The 7,844-nt window shown below is 37.2% G+C and overlaps 1 pseudogene; it reads right to left on the bottom strand.

Annotated features, from left to right (window-relative positions):
- Positions 1-1,015: 1,015 nt before the first annotated feature.
- Positions 1,016-1,412, bottom strand: LOC100015458 (ubiquitin-conjugating enzyme E2 C-like; annotated as a pseudogene).
- Between the last annotated feature and the right edge of the window lie 6,432 nt (positions 1,413-7,844).

Below are 7,844 nucleotides of genomic sequence, written 5' to 3'. Positions count from 1 at the left end.
TCAGCCATGCTAGGGTGATAGCCATTTCCTGATATTCCAAAATAAATCAAGGGAGACTGCCCCAGAGGTTCTCATCAGCCAGGGATGAGATCTTCCCACACATCTGTCTTTCTTTTTATTACCCCAGAAGCCTCCAGAGGTCCTGACAAACACACATTCTTCTATTCTTTTGTCTCTACTAATTTAACACAAGAAGTTAAGTTCTAGTAAAGGAGTTCTTTTTTTGTGTGAGTGCCGTCTCTGATACTCTGATGAAGCCTATAAACCTCATTTCAGAATAATGTTTTTAAATGATTGAAGGAAATTTAAATTTCTGTTAGAGGTTAGTGAAAATAAAGATATATATATATATATATGCATATACATATTTTTTCTCATTCATGTTTACCAATCCCCTAAAATCTATCCATAAACATCCTATACTTCCAAATTAAGGGCTCCTGTTCTAGGCAGTGATATTAAGAGTTATATATAAGATAGTAGACTTGGAGTCAGGACACCCTGGGTTCAAATTCTCTGACATTTACTAGCTACATTATCCTGGAGAAATCACTTTGATATCTTTGTGTTCATGTTTCCTCATCAGTAAAAGCAATAGGTTGGACTTAAAGGACTCTAAATCTATCTATGTATCATCTATTTATTTATTTATATCATCACTCGAAATGAGTTTAGCCAATTTAAAATATACGATGGGAAGAAAGATTACTGTTGGTGCTGGTAAAGATCCAGGGCCCATGGAGCATCTCAAAGAGATAATGGAGACATTAGAGAGACCCTCTAGTAACCACTAAGAAAACAAAATTTATTTATACATTAATGTTGAGGGCTGGACTAGAGTTGAGGAAAGACAGAAAGTAAAGGAAAACATCAGAAGAAAAGGAAACAGTCTGTGATAGAGTACTGAAAAGAAGAGAGAAGACAGGCCTTGAGGAAAGAAACGGCTACATGCACATATATACATACATTGATACGTACACACAAGATGAAGGCAAGGGAAGCTGGGCAGTCAGGGTCAGCACATTTGGCTGGTCACCTGCTTCATGTAAGTTTCCAGCAGGAACTTTTTAAAGTCTGTAGTGTTTATCCAAAGCTCAGCAGCATGTGTGTTCAATGGGCAATCAATATTGGGTTCTCCCAGCAGGCTCTGCATAGGGAGCAGGATGGTCCTGATATCATACAGACCTGACTACTTGTCTTTGAGGATGCCCAAACAGATATTGCCTTGGATGTCCACATTAGGATGGCAGCAAGGTGTGACAAATTTCATTGTGGGAGCCTCTGGGGAACTCCAGAGAAAGCTTGTACTTCAGACCTTCATATACTGTTCCAGCTGCACCATGGATGGTCCCAAACCATTTGAAGAGATTGTCTGACTTGGGGAAGGCAGAAATTCCTTTATTTCCAGACATTGATCAATCAGCTGGTGTATGGCTGCCATTTGAAGGAGTCACAGCAAGTCTGGCCACTGGGCATTGGGGAAGATTGTCCTTTTCATTATTGTTATGATATTAGGAGTATATCTGATTAATGTATTCCACAAATGGCTTCTCCAGGACATCTATTACCTAGGGGAAAGTGAAGCAGAGATCTGAGACATTTTCTGGGGTAGCCCAGATCTTTTGGAGTTTTAATATTGTATCTTTTAAATTGCCTAGACCATTCATTAATCTATCTTCACACCAAACTCTAGCAAGTGTATATTTTTTGGGTCACTTGAAGTTGGGAAGGTGGCAAGAATATTAATGGATGGGGAGAAGCAAGTCAATTTGGATACATTTAGGAGAGACTGTGTGATAATGGCATTTGAACTTTCGAACCTAAATTGAGTCAAGGTATAACTGAGGCAGGCACTTCTGCTGGACTAGAAATGCTTCCTGATGGTTGCACAGAAATCCAAACAAGCTGTGAAAAAGTCAGGTAGGTATCATTTGTCTATCTACATGTCTTTCTAGCTCCAGTGACTGTGTAAAGGTAGGTAATTCTGATTAAAGGAAAGTTCCCTGTACCAGTACCATCTTACACGTGGGTGGAAGCCGTGTACACAACTTCTCCTTTGGTTAGTGAATTCATACTCCCTGCTCTCCCAGTTCCTTGGATTTAGTTTTCAGTTGTTGAGGTAACTCCTTCCCACCCCTTCCCCTTCTACCATTGTCTTCTATCATTTCCAACCACCTCTGTTTTTGTTATTGTTTAGTGTGTCCAACTCTTCATGATCCCGTGGACCATAGCACACATAAGCAGTTTTCTTAGCAAAGATACTGCAATGATTTGCCATTGTCTTCTTCAGTGGACTAAAGCAAACAGAGGTTAAGTGATTTGTCCAGAATAACATGGCTATTAAGTGTCTGAGGATGCATTTGAATTCAGTCCTTCCTGACTCTAGACCTAGCCATCTAGCTGCCTCACCTCCATTTTACCCTTCTTTAATACTTTAATCTTTAAATTTTATTTTGCTCTGCATTCTTTCATTGTACCTTCTGCAATCTATCTTCCATTGGCCTCTCCTTAATTTTTTCTCTTCTGAAAACTTTTTTGTTTTTAAATGATGCCTTTTCCCCCCTTATATGGCCATAATTTCCCCAAGTATTTCTCCTCCACTTTCTCCTAGCAGGCCATCTCATTAAACAAATAGTTTTGTGTTTTTTTGAGAGGAAAAATATCAGCACAATTGATTAATATATTGAAAAAGTCAGAAGACCTGTGCAATATATAGCATCTGTGGCTTTCTTGCCTCCAGAAAAGGATGGGATATGGGTGTTCTTTTATATCTCTTCATTGAGTCCTGCTTGATATTTTGTTCACTTGTAATTTTTCAGAGCGTGGCTGTTCTTTCCATTTACATTGCTGTACTTATTTTATATATTGTATTATTGGGCCTGCTTACTTCTCTCTGCATCATTTCATATCTACTTACTTCATCCCAGGGTACTTCATCCTAATATAAACAAATTTCCCTTCACTTTAGATCATTTCTTTTCACATTTTCAGTCTTTTTGTAGTCTTGAAAATGTAGAAAATGAATCTTTTATGGGCACACTGGGACAGTGAGAGGAGTACTCCTCATCCTCTTCCTCACTACCACTTGTAGAACATCCCTCTGCTTCCATCATACAGAAAGCTCTCCTTATTTAAACTTTCTTCCATCCATCTCCAAGAACTTGAGATCCTTGTTGAAGTCAACTAACAGGCCCTGGGTGATTCTCCCTCTCTTTCTTCTTTCCTACCCCAATTCCTGCTCTCACATTCAAAAACTTCAATGTATACCTTGATGTGCCCCCAAATATTATCTTTATCTCCAATGCTCCCACGACCCAGTCCTTCATTCTATTTTAGCCATCTGCAGTGGCTTGATCTCACCATGACTCATTATTAGCTATGAGTCATGACCCTTTTATATTTCTCTCATTGTCTCTATCTCTCTGTCTGTCTCTGCTCTCTCTCTCTCTCTCTCTCTCTCTCTCTCTCTCTCTCTCTCTTTCTCTCTCTCTCTCTCTCGCTGTCTGTCCCTGCTCTCTCTCTCTCTCTCTCTCTCTCTCTCTCTCTCTCTCTCTCTCTCTCTCTCTCTCTCTCTCTCTCTCTCTCTCTCATAATTCTAAAAGCCTTAGAGGAAGTCAGATAATCATGCCAAATAGGTCCACTACAAATTGATGCCATCTAATCTCATCCAGGCCCTCAATGATGCATGTCAATTCCAGATCAATTCTCAGTTGCCCCCAACCGTGACTGTTCCAAATCTTCCCTTTTCTCCTGTGTCATATTCTTCATCTTGTCTTTTAGCACTGGACATCATCTACTTTAACTTACATCTACTTTTCTTACTGTTCATTTAGCAAGATACTCCATGTATCTCTTGACTTTTGCCCTGGCTGATTACACATCTGGAATGTATTCTGTCCTCTTATCTACCTCATAGAATCTCTTCCTTCAAAATAGTTCAAGTACTAGCTTCTACATGAAATCTTTCTTGATCTCCTTTCCCCTTGACTTTTATAAATCTAGGTGAGTGTATCTACATCTAAACCTAGATAGAATTCTAGATTTAGCTACATATGGATGTCTAGTTTTTTCAAAACAGTGAGCTCTAATATATTTGGGAGTCATCTGCCTAGCAGTAATGATGGTTGAAAGAGGAGATTTAGAGAAATAGAGATCCAGAGTGCAATAGAGGACAGGGTTCAGAGTGACCAGGGCTCAGTGGAGAGAGAGAACTAGGAAGGCCTTGGTTAGACTCCAATCTGATGCTTACTGGGGCTAAGCATTGAGCAAGTCCTGTAACTTTCTAGTGCTCAAGGGAACTCTGTTGAAGTTCATTCTTTGAGAACTATTTCTATGGCTCTATATCCTATTCTTTTGGTTCTGTTAATTTAGTTTTTCATAACTTCATATAGATCTTTCTATATTTTTTCTTCTAAAATTAACCAGAGAATTGCAGAGAATACCCTGATCCACATAGGTATAAGGAGTTACCTCATCCTAGATTTCCATTCACCAAAAGGAATCCAAGGTTCAGTTCCTATGCCCTATATGATATAGGTATTGGGTTTTAAAATTAGTTAAGTATAGACAATTTCTTTGAGCCTGCCATAGCACTGCTGGGTTTGTACCCCAAAGAGATAATAAGGAAAAAGACTTGTACAAGAATATTCATAGCTGCCCTCTTTCTGGTGGCAAAAAATTGGAAAATGCGGGGATGTCCTTCAATTGAGGAATGGCTGAACAAATTGGTATTTTTTAGTGATGGAATACTATTGTGCTCAAAGGAATAATGAACTGGAGGAATTCCATATGAACTGGAACGACCTCAAGGAATTGATGCAGAGTGAAAGGAGCAGAACCAGGAGAACATTGAATACAGAGATAGATACATTGTGGTACAATCGAATGTAATGGACTTCTCTACTAGCAGCAATGCAATGATCCAAGACATTTCTGAGGGACCTATGAGAAAGAACACTATCCACATCCAGAGAAAGATCTGTGAAAATAGAAACACAGAAGAAAAACAACTGCTTGATCACATGGGTTGATGGGGATAAGATTGGGGATGTAGACCCTAAACGATCACCCTAGTGCAAATATAAATAATGTGGAAATAGGTCTTGATCAATGACACAAGTAAAACCCAGTGGAATTGAGGATCGGCTATGGAAGAGGGGAGGGAAAGATCATGAATCATGTAACCATAGAAAAATGTTCTAAATTAATTAATTAAATACAATTTTCCAATTAAAAAATAAATAAATATAGGCAATTTAAGCAATGTGTCCTTGATAATCAGCATTAAACAATATTGCTCAACAAAATCAACATTAAAATGAATACTATTGTCTAGTGTATATTTAAAATAAAAATGAATAATTATTAATATATTATATTGTGTAATATAATATATAAATACATAAATAATATATTATTAATAATAAAAAGTAAATAAAAATTAAATAATTTAGCTTTAACTCAAAGCTGTTTGGTCAAGAATAGGGGTTTTTAACTTTGGTTGCATTAACTTAAAAAATTATTTATTCATTTGTTACATTAAAATTCCTACTCATCTCCCTCTCTTTCTCTCCTCACACTAGAGAAGGCAGAATTTTATTTAAAAAGATATATAATATATATATATATATATATACATAAACTATGTCTTGCTTGTTTCCCTTAGTCATTTCTTTCTCTGGAGCTGAACATACACAAATCATTCTTTGAGAACTATTTCTATGGCTCTATATCCTATTCTTTTGGTTCTGTTCATTTAGTTTTTCAAAACTTCATATAGATCTTTCTATGTTTTTTTCTTCTAAAATTAACCTGCTCATCCTTTTTTTTTTATGGTACACGAGTAACATATGCCATAACTGGTTTAGTCATTCCCCAATTGATGGGCATCCTGTCAATTTCCATTTCTTTGCTACTATAAGGAGAGATGCTATAAAATTTTAGAACATAATTAATGTTTTTCAAACCTTTACCTTCCATCTCAGAATCAATATCATATTTTGGTTCCAAGGCAGAAAAGCAGTAAGGGCTAGCCAATGGGGATTAGGTGACTTGACCAGGGTCACACAGCTAGAAAGTGTTTGAGGCCAGATTTGAACCTAGGACCTCCTATCTCTAGGCCTGGCTGACCATACACTCAGTCATCCAGCAACTGTTGGGAAGGGTTTTGAACATCAAATAGAAGTTTTCATATTTCGTTATGATGATATGAAGCTATTAGAGTTTATTGCATAGGAGGAGGGAGGTGAACTCAGACCTGCACTTTCATTAGATTGTGACATCTGAGTGGAGGATGCAATATTAATCATACTTCCTTAGAGTTAAGAAGTTGTTTAAATTATGAAAATGCTTTCATATCTATTATCTCATCTTCCTTTTCTGGGACAGTTAGGGCAAGCATTATTTTCAATATCTGATAGTCAAAGAAACTGAAGAATAGGAACATGGAAGTTAGATCAATTGCCTAAGGCTACTGTAATAGATGATATTGGAGGGTATGTTTGATGGATCAGGTAGTTATCTTCTTTTGCCTACCCTCCTTCCTTTTATATCTTCCTTCCTCCTCTCTTCCCTTCAGTTTTCCCTCTTCAGTCTCCTAAGTCACTCAGGGTGAGCTATGATGTTTCAGAGGAAATACTCTTTTTTCTTCTTTATCTCAAGTAAGGGTTTATTGGGGAAAAACAGGAAAGATAGAGGATGGAGGTAAGAGGGTTGGAGGTTTCCCTATTATTTACAGTGAGTCTTAGGTTGGAGGATATTGAGAGAAATGGCAATTCAGTCACTAGCATGAAACAGAGCAAGTCAGAGAGAGATATGGACTATTGTTCTTCTTCTTCTGCCTTCAAATCAGTCAGGTTACCTCCAACTTGATTATCCCAAGTCTCAGAGATAAACCCAGCTTCTTCCTTCAAAGTCACCACCATCAGCCAAAAGCCCTCAGCCAAGTCCCAGAAAAATCAGTTACCGTTGGCTTGGCTCCAAACTGCTTTTTCTGGTAATGTTCTAAACAGAATCTTCATTTGACTGACAGCTGACCCATCTCCAGCTTCTGTCCTTTGCATGCATGCCTCTTCCATACTACATAGCTAGTTAAGGTATAAATGGGAATAAAGCCCAGATCTTCTCCCTTCTACATATAGAAATCTGAACATTTAAATATTTATCTTGGAAAAAAGCAAAACAAAAAATATTTAGAATTGACTTCTGAGACTATGATCCTTCCTGCAATATTACTTCTATGAATTACTCAAATACTTTAATTTTAAGGTGCATTTATTTTATATAAATCATGTGTTTTATATAACTAGTGAGTTGTTAGATGAAAATAGAAAGAAAATTACTTGATAGTCCTGAAAGTATTCAAATAGAACTGTGATTTTATCTATTTGAATATTCCCTCTAATGATTCAAAGCACCCTCCATCCATCCTGCCCATCCTGTGGGACTTCTTCATATCCTTCCCTAAGTTTGTTCTAAGAGTTCCACTCATTGTTTAGGGGACTTTCTTCACTTTCATGTGATATCACAAGGATATGAATATAGCACACAGGCTATCAGTAATCCCTCATTCTTGTCAGGTCACCAGGCTTCTTCTCTTTTTGAAATTGGAGGGCATCCCAGGATGTGTGCATATGTATTTTCATGAATATCTATATGTTTGCTTTTCTTTTTAAAGAGATCTTGTTTTAGTGGAATGTTATATTCATATGTGGCCTATCATTGGCCACATAATAGTTCCAAAGGCCTCATTGTTTACTAAAATCCTTAGTTCACAACTTACATGAGAACTTTTAGGCATAAGAAAAACAATGAAAAATTGAATCAACAGAAATGAATAGTACCCA

The sequence above is a fragment of the Monodelphis domestica genome, chromosome 3, assembly GCF_027887165.1.
Source record: "Monodelphis domestica isolate mMonDom1 chromosome 3, mMonDom1.pri, whole genome shotgun sequence".
Taxonomy (NCBI): Eukaryota; Metazoa; Chordata; class Mammalia; order Didelphimorphia; family Didelphidae; genus Monodelphis; species Monodelphis domestica.
This window is presented reverse-complemented; position numbering and strand designations above follow the sequence as displayed.